This window comes from Falco rusticolus, chromosome 4 (genome assembly GCF_015220075.1).
Source record: "Falco rusticolus isolate bFalRus1 chromosome 4, bFalRus1.pri, whole genome shotgun sequence".
Classification (NCBI taxonomy): domain Eukaryota; kingdom Metazoa; phylum Chordata; class Aves; order Falconiformes; family Falconidae; genus Falco; species Falco rusticolus.
In genome coordinates, this window is record NC_051190.1 from 25,428,382 (window position 1) to 25,441,126 (window position 12,745).

The window sequence follows — 12,745 nt, forward strand, 5'->3', positions numbered from 1 at the left end:
CAGGAGACTGCCCTGTTTCCCAGTGTGCACCACATGCCTGAGAGGGGAGTCACGGGGCCGGGCTGGAGAGGATGAGCACGCAGCATTCCCTTCAATTATTCATACGCAGAGCTGGATAGCATGCAATTTCCCAAGCTGGGACATTGGAAACACATTTAGGCTGACACCATGACTCCAGCGAAATGTGTCATGGGAACTGTAATGCTGGAGCGGTTTATATCTTACCATAATGATGCAGTAAATTACTTAGAAGACTGTCTGAGGTTTAGCAAGATGAAAGGTCTTTCCTGTAAGACCTTTGAGGCCAATATCTTCATGCCCACTTCCAGCTGCAACACTGCTCAGCGGCAGCCAGGCTGTGGATGGTGTGGCCCAAGGCTGGAGGCATCCCTGTCCCACCTGCTCCCCGTAGCAGCAGGGCAGAAGGCTCAGGATGACTGCATGAGCTTCGGACAGACAGAGCTAGCTGTTCCTCTGTAGCTCATCTGGTATTTTGATTTCTGGCCATGAAGATCACGAGAGAGGGCTGGAGTACCTCAGCTATGAAAACAGGCTGGGAGAGTTGGGCTTGTTCAGCCTGGAGAAGAGAAGGCTCGGGGGGGACCTTACAGCACCTTCTAGTGCCTCATGGGATCTGATAAGAAAGATTGGGATGGGGATGGAGCAACCTGCTCTGGTGGAAGGTGTCCCTGCTCATGGCAGGGGGTTGGAACCAGGTGGTCTTTAAGGTCCCTTCCAACCAAAACCATTCTGTGATTTGCAGTCAAGGAATCAAGCCCAAATACTCAGTGGGTCTGAATGATATACTCAGACTGAGCATATGCAACTCTCCCCACTTCCCTTCTCTTCCCTGGGCAGGAGAGATTTTTTGCTCCAGGCATCCAATGCATTAAAAAGCTGCGTCATGCTACTGATTTTGTGCATATCAGCTGAGGACACAAGTGAGCTGGACATGACTTTTCAAAAACCACAAATTTTAAAGCAGTCTTGTCACAATCATCTCAATTGCTCCTAAACACACCTGAATGTGTGTTTGGTATGTCCACATACCAGTGGAGCACAGCAGAGACTCACAGTATAAACAGACTCCAGAGTTATTCTGATAATAGGGGAGAGACTTGAGGTCTGATGCTCTGGACTGACACCTCTGCCTTCCCTGTTACTAGATGTGCTGTGCATGAATCTAATTCATTCCAAGTTTGTGTTGACTTGACAAAAATTGCAGAGTATATCCCAAGTATTTCATTCATTTTTGTCTGTTTTCATTTATGTCTTTTAGAAAAGGCTTTTTTTTTTTTTTTTCCCACTTGGTCTTTTTTTAAAATAAGCTGCTCTTGGTTTTCTCTTTCAGTTTGGTTCTGAGCGTTACAGACTTCCTAAGATCAAAACTGAAGCACTCTTCCTTTTTCACCACGTTGCAAAGCAAATACATTGCTTAGAGACAGGCTGATGTGGGTGGGTTTTTGGGAAGTGCACTTTGTTAGCTGTAAATTCTGTACTTTCACAAAAACAGATCAGTTTTACCTTATTAAGAGGAAATCATTGATAAGGTGAAAAAAACTTAAATCATTGAAACTAACCAATAAGTAAAGACTGCTCTTAAATTCATGGGGATTTTTTGATAAAACTAGGGCAATTCTGGCCCATTCCACTCAGACCGTGCTGGTTTCTGTTAGCAGATCTTCTAGTGCTGGCAGGTGGCATCCAGCACCAGGAGGGGGTCAGTGCAGGCTGAGTCCCCAGGGCAGCCCTCCAGCAGCCCCCTGCTCTTGGGGTTCCTCTGCCAGTGCTGGCAGCCCACCCACAGTGCTCCTGCTTCTGTGCCCCCTCCCAGGGCTGGAAACCTCCCTCCTCCTCCTGCTGCTAGATAAACTCCCCGCAGCCGCTGTCACAGGGCTGGCTGCCCAGCTCCTACCATCTTCTAAGGACGCCTTTATCAGCAGCTGCTCCTGAAGATGTTTTATTCCTGGACAAGGCTAAGATAACGGGTTCTGCTTCTGCCCCTGAAGTCTTCACTGTTCTCCAGTCATCCTCTTTTTCTCCTGCCTCACTTCATGCTCTGAGAGTGTACAGGGAGGCCCTGGGGAGCACCAGGACCTCAGCAATGGCCCACCATTGCCCCCTTTTGTGTCGCCTCCTGGCTGCGTCCCTGCACCCTGGGGAAGGTCCTTCACGTCAGGTCAGCCAGAACAGAGGACCACAGTGCCTGGCTGCCAGGGCCTCCACTAAATCCATACCGCCATACTTATGTATGCATGTGCATATTTTTGCATCTATCTTTGCACACTCAAGCAAATGTGTAATATCATCACATTTTCTAAGTCTTGAACTCCCCTAGAAACAAGGATGGATACTGCAATTAATGGATCACACCCTACAGCAAGTTGGCTCCAACCCTGCCTCCCTGCGGGAGTCTGCAGCCGCAGGAGGGAAGCGGCAGTGAGCTCGTGGCAGGATCCTGGCTTTGGGCTCCTTTTTCACTCCCAGCAGCTTTTCCCCCTGCCCAGAGACTGGGATCTCAGCTACTGGGCTTTGCAGTTCAGCAAATCCAGCTGTGTCTGAACCTCATGGACAGGGCTGCTCTGAAAATGACATGCCTGGCTGTGAAAGAAAATTTCAGATATGCCTAGGTAATGGGAGAGAGAAAGAAAATGTCTCCCCCCTGCTTGCTTCTGCCAGTCGGACACGCTGCAGCTGGTGCAGACCCATTTTTGCAGGCTCTGAGCTGAGGGATCTGCTGTCTGGGGGCTTTTCCTCGAGCACAGGTAACAGCCAGCTCTGCCGAGCGGCTGCACCTTGGCTGAGGGGAAGAAGGAAAGCCACAAAACAGTGTTCTCACCCTGATTAAATCACATATATTTCTGACCGGCTATTTCACCAATAAAACAAAGGCTGCTTTGAAATGGATGCCTGGCCTGGCCGGCTGCCAGCACCGAGCAGGAGACAAAGGCTGGGAATACAAATGCGGCGGCGCTGGAAGTGGCGAGCCAAGGATGCCTCTGCGGCAGGGAGAGCACGTTGCCATGGAGACACAGCGGCCAAACTGGGGGAAGAAGGGACCTGCACTGGGATGGACTGGGAGCCACGGGAGCCGCCAGAGCCATGGGAGCCAAGAGATGGGGCACAGGTCCCACCAGTGCCCAGCTGAACCCCCCAGAGAAGGGGGCTGCCCCCAGCAGGCAGGACCAGATGCTGGCTGCTCGTCATGGCAGCACCCCAGACCCGGGCTGTCCTGGCGAGGGCAGAGAATGGGGCTCTCAGGAAGCACACACACTTTAAACAGAAAGGTGGGAACTTGGGGGTTCTTATACAGCTGCTGAGCACCAGGCTGGCCCCATGAGATGCCCCATTATGGCCCTCACCTCTGCTCCGTGGACCAAGGGAGAAGGCAGGAGAACAGGGCAGCTCGTCTACGAATAGGTTGGTTATAAAAGATCTCACCTGGGCAGAACAAAGCAGTCTCAGCTTGGAGGAAAAGTGCTTTCTCCAGACTTTGCGCAGCTCTCCAGGTGTACAGCAGAGAAGCAAAGCTGTTCACAGGAGAGCTGCTGCAGCAGCAGTTCTCTGAAAGTGAGAACCTTAGGATGGGGCAGAGCAAGGGCAGGTCAGGCAAGAGAGGGTCCATCCTCCTGGGGAGCCCAGTCCCTAAGTACCAGGCTGTGGGTGCAAAACCCACGGGAAGCAGCAGGTGAGCCCTAAGCCCCCTAAAGCTTGTGACCAAATTTGAGTCTTATACATTCAGATCATTAGAAAGGTGGGGTTTACTCTCTATTGCAGCTGTGGGTTAGGTGGTTATTAGCTTTCCCCCACAGCTGCGTAAACCCTTTGACTAGGTACTTGTATACCACAGGGAGAAGTAAAAAGGGCAGCATCCTTACAGACTGCCTGAGGGAGAGCTTCCCAAGGGTAAGGGTTCAAGCAGCAGAAACTGTTTAAAGGTGAGAGAAAGAAACCCTACAGAGGACTTCCCAGAGTCGAGAAGGGAACTTTTCCAAAACCTTCATGGAGCCCACCAGGGCCCCTGCCAGCCTGCTCTGGCTTGGTGGGAGGGAGGTTGATGCTACAGCGCAGGGGTGCAACGGGCACTGCCTGGAAGGTGCTTGGATGTGGTGGGGTTGTCCGCAGAGTCCTGCAAATAAGTCTTAATGACAAAATCACAGTCTCTTCCAAACGTGGCAGAACTTGTCAGTGCATTGTCAGTGCTGCCTTCACCTGCTAAGGAAAGCTTTATGCTGCCTAAGCCCGAGCCAGTCTATGGCAGACAGACATGTGTGCACCGACAGCTCCACAGCCGTGGAGGGGTCTGCTAGTCTAAGGAGGGGACATGCAGAATGAATGGCAGCCTTCAAGCAGGCAGTGAAAATTGGGGGGGGGGGGGGGGGGGATTCAAGGGGGAATTATCTTCCCCACTCATTTAATCAATGCAAAAGCTGTCTGTGGGGGAGGAATCATTTTAATTGGTTAATGCAGCAGGCACAAACCCCACTGGACTGTCCGGGGTGGCGATACAGACTGAGTAACCCATTCGGCACATCCAGCCCCTGCAGAGCTCTCAAATTATCTGCAAAAAAGATCCAACAGTCACTATGCAGAATTACTTCAATGAATTTTGGCTGGTGGGCTGCTCATGAATGGCTTGTGATGATGAACACAATTTGTGTGCCTGATAGCGGTGCAGGATGATTTATAATTTCAAATGCAGGAATTGCTCCTGTGTCCTATCTGATAGCCTGCAAGTCCACACGAATGGCTCTGGTGTCCTGCTGGGATGTGGGCTGAAGCACTGGCTGGGCGGGGAACATGTGGGGATCCCCGGCTGCGGGCTAGAAGCACCCCTGCCCTTGCTCTCTGCCTGCCTGAGGCCACATCGGGCAGGGACTAAAGCCAGTGAAGACAGATGTGATGTGGGGGATGCTAGGGCCACTCAGAGGGTGCTGCTCTGTGGCAGCACCCACCACCAAAGCGTCTGTGACAGCAGTATCCCAGGCAGTGGGGAGAGCTCCTGCACATCACCCCACCGAGCCCCTGGGACCAGACCCCCCTCCACCGGGGGGGATGGGGTGGACCCTTTGCCACTGGTAACTCAGAAGTGAATGGGGAAATAAATCCCGTGCACTTTTCATAAATCCCGAAGCCCCCGCTGGCTTTGCAGAGCAGGTAAGGGAGAGGGAAACAAAACATTTTTTAAGGAATGGGAGGCACTCAGGTGCTGCCGTGATGAAGGCTATATAAATAGCTAGAAAGACAGATTAGACAGAACAGAGCACACTGTCAGCACACGACAAATAATAAACAAAGGATAAGAATCCCTGGGGAGGCACTTTTCTAATAAATGACATTTTGATCTGTAGCTTTAACAACTCGTCCCAAGCCATCATGTACTGAATTAGGGAAAGGAAACCCGTAACCTGCCCTGTCAGTCCTGAAGAGGGTCAGAGAGGCATAAATATAGCTGTGTGGAAGTTAATGAAGACATTTACTGCGCTCGCAGAGTGCCCATTCTGCCAGAATTCCTTGTCAGCTTTGCCGCTGACAAAAATAACCAGCTAGTTTTCTATTTTCAATATTGAACTGCTAATGCTCCTGCAGCCTGGCCCTATGGCTGCTGTGGGCAGAGGAGCCAGCTCAGCCCAGCCCCACACTCCCTTTTATTCCTGCCCCTACGGTCTCTGCAACACGTGGGAAATGAGCAAAAGCAACCAGAGTGTCTTCACAGTTTAAGTGTAATTAACTCCTTTGAGCAGGCTGAAACCTCGAGGCAGGTATTTTTCCATTTAAATTAAGTCCACACTATCTCTGCAAACGTGCTGGAAGTCACCATCATTTCCAGGGGGCTGTGATAACCAGGGGTGTGATGGCTGTGGCTCTGCCAGCCAAAGAGCCCAGCCCAACAAACCGATTAACAAACACCTTCCTGCATCCCGCTCAACAGCAGCCTGTGATCGGCCGTCTCTGGGACTCATTTTTTCTCTTGTAGCAATCAAAAGTTAATTTATCCTATTTTAATGAAAGTTAAAAAATTCAGCAGCCTTCAATTTCTCTTGTTTCTTTGCGGGGGGAAGGAAAGGAAAAAAAAAAGAAAAGCCAGGAGAATAAGGTGCCAGGATGGAAAGAAAGGCCTTTCAAATAAACATGTGCTGGTTCTGTTAGCTTTTATTTGATATGTAGCCCTTTCCTTAAAAGAAATAATTACGTTTCAAAACCTCCTTTCCCTGTTCAGAGAGCTGCCTCTTTATTAATGCTATTTGCATGCGCCATCTCCTCCTACCCTTCAATAATATAAACCTTCATTTTTTATTCACTCAGTTGTCAGATTCATTTACATATCATATATCTATATTTAACACTGAGTTTGCAGGCCTTTTTTTTTTTTTTAAACAGGAAATAGATTTCCCTTCTAATTTAACAACATCTCAGGGAACGGCTGGCTGCAAGGAGAACATTACTTACACTTGTGTCCATTAGCAGAGACGCGAAGCTCCCACGTGGTGGGAGGCAGAGCAGTGGCTGGGGCCGGCCGGCTGCCGCGGCCAAGCCGGTGCCTTCATCCCGGCCGGGGCTCGGCCCAAAGCGCGTCCTCATCCCGGCACATGCGGTGGGAGCGTGGCCCTGGTACCCACCGTGGGGCAGGGCCCAGGGAGCACTTCGGCAGGCAGTCACTCCAGGCTTCCGCTCCAATACCTGCCGTGGTTTGACAGCTCTGCCTTTTGTTAATTAACTCTGCCTATTATTAATAGCTCGGTGCAATTAATGCAATTGCTGTTAGCGCTTTCAATTGTTGGGCTTGTTGCGTGTGTGGTTGCAGGCAGGGTAGAGGGAGGCACGGTGGGGGGCCTGCCCTGCAACACGGGCTGCAGCAAAAGCATCTGCATCCCGGCAGCATAAAACCCCTCGGGCGGGTGCTGGTCCAGCGCCGGCTGCAGCGCGGGGGGCTCGGGGGCTCCCGCCCGTGGCTCCTGCCTCTGCTGGGCAGCGCATGCTTGGGGAAGGCAGCAAGAGCTCAGCCTGACCTTCCAGGGAGTTCAGCCAGGTCTGGCACGGGTTTGTGCACCAGCAGACACGGGGGTGATGAGGAGATGGCGCGCAGCCAGCGGGGTCGCTGACAGCCCGGCTTGCCGCGGGTGGTGCTCAAGACGGATGAGTCTGGCAGCAAGCCCCCACACGGGGCAAGCCTCGGGGAGGCAGCTGCGTGCCTGGGGGGAATTTGGCAACTGCACAGCTCGGGGGTGGCTGCCTGGCGATGCTGGGGGTGTCCTTCAGCCGCCTCTGCTGTAAATTTGCTCAGAAAACCAAGGGGAATCACCAAGTCAGGGTTCAGCTGACGTTACAGCCTCTCCATCCGGAGAGCGTCCGGCAGCTCCCCGTGCCAGCGGTTGTGTGAGAGCTCTGGGATCAGCCATCTCAGAGGTTTCAGAGTGGGGTCTGCCTGCCTGCCACCTGCCATGACCCTGAGGAACGAGGGGATGCAACAGGGGGACACAAACTAGGCTGCTGCAGAGAACCAGGGAGCAAGCCGCTACGGCAGCTCCTGCAGCGGTGCCATGCTGAGACCACGTTGTGTCCACCATGGTAGGACTGGAGGCTGTGACAGGGACAGGGTGTTAAGCACTGAAGCCCACCGTTCCCTGGCCCACTGAGAGCAGCCTTTGGCTGCTGAAGTAGGTGAAGAGCCAAAAGCCCCCTTCTCTGTCCTGCCCAGGCTTTGCTCTTGGACCACCGTGGCCTGACCAGGAGAGTATCATGGGGTCCTTAAAAAGCATCCCTGTGCTCCTAAGATAAAAAAAAAAATGTGTAGCAGTGTCTGATCTGTCCTGTAAGCACAGTATCATGGGAGCAAAGGGTTACGTTCCACATGGATAGGCTTAAGACCTATGGAAAATAAACAGTATTAAAGGCAATTTGAAAGAGAGGACATGAATGAGAAAGGGGTAAATCAAAAAGTCAGTCACTGAGAAAAGGCTCAGATCCCCCTCCCTCATTTTCCACATTACTAGAAAAAACAGTGAGCTGATATCAGACAAATGAGCCCTCTGGACCCAATTTTTCAAGTTAATGAGCTCCCCTTGCAGCTTTTCCCCGGAATGGAGACTCCCAGCACCTACCCTTTGCCACAGCTTCTAATGAGCAAAGCCATCATCTATCTCAATATCTGCAGAGGAGATGGCTTCCGTCTGATGCTCAGAATTTACATGCGCCCGTCGGCATGAGCAGGGTGGGTACGGCGGGGAGGGATGCCCTTGCCCCCATCCAGCGGTGGGCAGCGCTGGCAGGGCAGGTAGGCACGGAGCCTGGAGCCTGCGGTCTGCATGGAGGGACCCGCAGCATCTCTGGACAAGAGCTGGCACGGCACCTCTCTAACCCAGGGACAGCGTTTCGGCAGGTGGAGGGGCGTGCTGCCTGGCACAGCTCTGCAAAGGATGCCACGGGGCCCTGGCACTGGCTGGGTTTTAAAAGCCGGGATGGTTCAGCAGCAGCTGCTCCCTGGGTGAGCACGGACAGCGAGCATGGACAGTGAGCCCGCTGCGCTCCTGCCTCCCCGGGTCTTTCAGCATCAACCTTCAGCTGGATTGGTGTGTTTGCCTGGTTCAAAATAACCTCTTGTTTCAGGAGGAAATTGCTTTTCTTGCCCCCAGGAACCTCTTTACAGTCTTTGTCGGGAGATTTCAAATGGACTTTAGTGTATTATTAAAATTCTCCCTCGTAATTGCCCTTTGCAAGGCTGCAGAGAGGGAGGAGCGGGAGGTGCAGGATGGGGCTCCAACGCTCACATTGGTCTCCTACTATTATGCTTAAATTAACGGGGATTTTTTTGTAAATTGAAGACTAATTTTCTCTTGGGAATAGATCATTAAATTACAGAATACTAATGAAAATTTACAGCATCTGGAGAGGGGGCAGAGGGAAGGGCAGAGGGAGCATTTTGTTGTTTTTTTTTCCTTTTTTCCCTGGCCCTGCTGGCCATGGTGGCAGCTGGAGGAGGGAGCTGCTGTGTCCCAGCCCTGAAGCAGAGGAGCTGGACACGTCCACGGCAGCTTGGAGGATGGGACCAGCAACCCCCTGTCCCATGGAGAAATGCAGGGGGACACGCAGTGAGGCTGAGGCCACCCTTCTGCACATCCTGAGAACGTCGGTGGTGGGTGGCAGACCCCTCATCCCCTCGTGCCGGCGGTTGGAGCGCAACTGCCTGCTCCCATCCTCCCTGTCAGAGCTCTGCTCCCCCAGCCACTGCTGCAGGCAGCGTGGGGGCTGCCTGTGCTGGGGGGTCCTTTGCCCACTGTGCCCATCACCCCTCCCCAGGCCTGCCCTGCGGCAGCGGCAATGACCATCGCCCTGGCAACGGCGCTAGCTGGAGATGCAATGCATCACAGATTTATTAAAGAACAGCGGTTGCACTTGGCGGCCGTATTTTTCCAGTCGAACTCAATTTCTTTGGAGCAATGAGGCTCAATAGATCTGGGAGTGTGGAAGCGAGGAGCTGCCTTTTGGGGAGGGGACGCTTGGGAGCATTATGTCTGGGGGGCTCGGAGTGAGGAAATGCAGATTTCTTTATTGCTTTGATCATACATAATTTAAATATTCAAACTACTCTGGAATTCATTGAATTATACATGAATTGCACAGGCAGCGTTTTTGTAACTCCTGAAAGGCATTTATTTTTTTTTCTCTCGCTTCAAAACCTTATCTAACCTTAAAAAAATTATTTTTAACTTTTTAAAAATCCAGATCAGTCCCATCCCAAACCAACCTGAGAACAGCACCCGTGCCAACTGGTAATTCTACCAAATTAATGTGTGATTTGGTGATCATGGTTCGCTGTTGGTGACAACTTCATGCATTTTATGGCAGTGTTTAGGGTCGGTCTAGCACAGCGAGAAAGCTCCTCCGAGCCCTAACCTCCCCGTCGGGATGCTCCAGCACTGGCCAGGGCAGCAACCACTGCAGAGCCCCCTCCACCAGCAGGGCTGCACCCCACGGCGTGCCCTGGCCCCCTGACCCCCACCATCGGGTCTGCTGTGGGACACAAAGCTCATGCAAGAGGCTGAGCACCAGGGCTGGGTTCTGAGGCGGTGCTGAGCCCCTGCCCTGGCTGGCGAGGCTGGCGAGCAGACCCCGCACCAAAGGAGGTTCTCTCCTGGCCAGGGACCGTGCAAGCCCAACCGCTCCCGTGCTGGGAGCCAGAGCTAGCGCTGGGCAAACTAATCCCAGGGCTGGGCACGGATTAATTTCTGCCTGTACCAACAGGAAAACCACAGCTGTCTAAAAGTAACCGAGGCCAGAAGCATTTAAGATGGGCTCACAGGGGTGCTGTGGCCCTGGCAGGTTCTTCATGCTGCACCAAGAGCCATGAACAGATCCAAAATTATGCCACTGTCCTCCCTGCCATGCCCAGCCAGTGCCTGTCCTGCGCTCACTGCCAGCCCCTGCCTCCACAGAGGTTTGTGCTGGGCAGGGGGGTGAAGGCGCAGTCCTGCTGCCACAGGCTTGGGGAAAGGAGAAACTCCGGGACCACAGAGCGACTAAGCCTCCCTGGACCCACCATCCCTCCCCTCCTGGTCCCAATTCCCATGGCACTTCAAGCCAGGAGCACAGGACACGCTGTGTGCATCTGGCCCTCAGATGGCAGCTTGTGTCTGCTAGCTAGCCAAGTGGCCAGATGTTTCAGGGAGGGAAGGAGCACCACCAGATGTTGCTCTGCAGATTGCTGTGAACATGCGGCATGGCTGACAACACAGGCACTGCCGAGCCATAAGTGCCACTGACAGGCAGCCCCTTGCCTTCAACAGGCAGGGAGGGTGCGGGGCTGGGAAAGCTCCAGCGTCCCACCAGCAGCCGGGTCCTAGCCTGCTGCTTCCCCTCCAGCCCAGAGCTGGACGCACTCACGTGGAAAAAGCAATGCTGCTCTGAAAACCAGCCAGGGTTTGGCGAGAACTAGGACTGCAGAGAGCTCTTCCTCTTTCCCAGGAGCTGTGGATGCAAATGCTGGAGCAGACACCTTTTTTTATTTTTGCACCTTGTTTTCTTTCACAGGTCCCACCTGGTCCATCTTGTCGCTGTGCAGCTGCTTCCCAGGAGAGTCTCATGGGAAGTGGCTACACGTCCCGTTCAGCTGTGACTGAACTGGGCCACATGTTTGCTGGCAAGGAAAGCACAAGGTATACAGCACAACAAGCCAAAACCTGCCCTGCCTCCACCAGGGTTTAAGACACATTGATTAAAACCTGAATGCGAAAGACATTCCCTCCCGGGCTGCACTGTGAGCATTCCCTCTTGTTTCCACCAGAGCCAGTAATGAACCTCCCAGGCAGGGATGAAGCTGGGCAGTGCTTGTGTCACTCAGGACCCTCATTTCCACGAGAACATTTACCAGCTCTAGAAAGCTCTTTGGGGAGCAAGCAAGAGCCTGGAAGAGAAGCAGGGATAGACGCAGCCCTGTTTGCTGTCTTTCCCTAGTTAGCTCATTCTTCATTATCCTTCTCTACCCTTTTAATTTCTCTCTAAACTCAACCAGCTATTGCTGTTCAAACTGAAATAATTAATTGGAACAAAATTGCCACTGTAGGAGAAAAGAATGATTAAACCCATCCAGCGGACAATGGGGCAATCATAGCCTAAGCATCTAATTACAGGGTTAGAGAGTGCGGATGCGGGGATAATAACAGAGCCTTTTGTAAACTGTGTGGCTGGATGAGCTGGGAGGAGGGTCTGTGCTTGACTTCAATCCAGGTTTAGTACATGATTCCTGGAGTAAAGATACAAATGCAAGGATAAAAGATCATTAGGGAGTGAATACCCCCAAAGGTCTGCTGAAGAAACAAGAGTGGTGGGAAGCACAAACACCCCCGTGCAGCTCTCTGCGCCTGCCATCTGCACTGGAGGTGCTCAAGGTGTGAGCCCCCCGGCAGGGCGCCCGGGGAGATCGGCCACGAGACCCTTGTCTGTAGGAACACAAATGACGGTGTGTTTAACCGAGTAAATTATTGAAGCACATTGCACAGTGCATGCGTGCGTGTATCCGTGTACAGAGGGTCACTCATTAAGAGATACCACCAGGAATCGCACCCTCAGGAGGTCCAGGTGGAGCCCAGCAGCCCAATGAGCCCACAGTCATCACCAGGGCTTGTGCCAAAAGGCATCCTCTCTCCAAAACCTGGAGGCAAGCCCGACGGTGGCCCACCTGCAGGGGGGGACCCTGCAGACGCTCAGTGAGAGCCGGCCTCGGGAGGCGGGGGTTTGCCCTCCCTGGTAGCACAGCCCAAGCACTGCTCGGTGCGTCCCCACTATCCCATCGGGTGACAGCAAGGAGAAGCATCGCCAGCGAGGCCTTCCCAAGCAGGTTTTCCTTTCTTCATTTACAGCGTTTGTATCCTGCCTGGTTTGGATCCCACCAGTAAAGGCTCACATTCCTACTGGTGCCATATCCTGCTGTTGGGTAAGTGCGGTCTGAGTGAGCTGGTACCAGCAAGGTGCCCCTCAGCCCGCTGTGGGGCAAAGCGGGACTGCTGCAGCTGGGGATGCTCTAACGCAGGGGTCCTCAAACTTTTTAAGCAGGGGGCCGGCGTGGATGAAGGGGCAGGAGGTCATCTGTGGCTGCTTGGCTTCCCCCCCCAACCCCCGGCGGGGGGGGCCGGGGGGGGTCTGTAAATACCGGGGGCCGGATTGAGGACCCTGGGGGGCTGTAGCCAGCCTGCGGGCCGTAGTTTGAGGACCCCTGATCTAATGCGTGAAGAGAGTGAGAAACGAACAC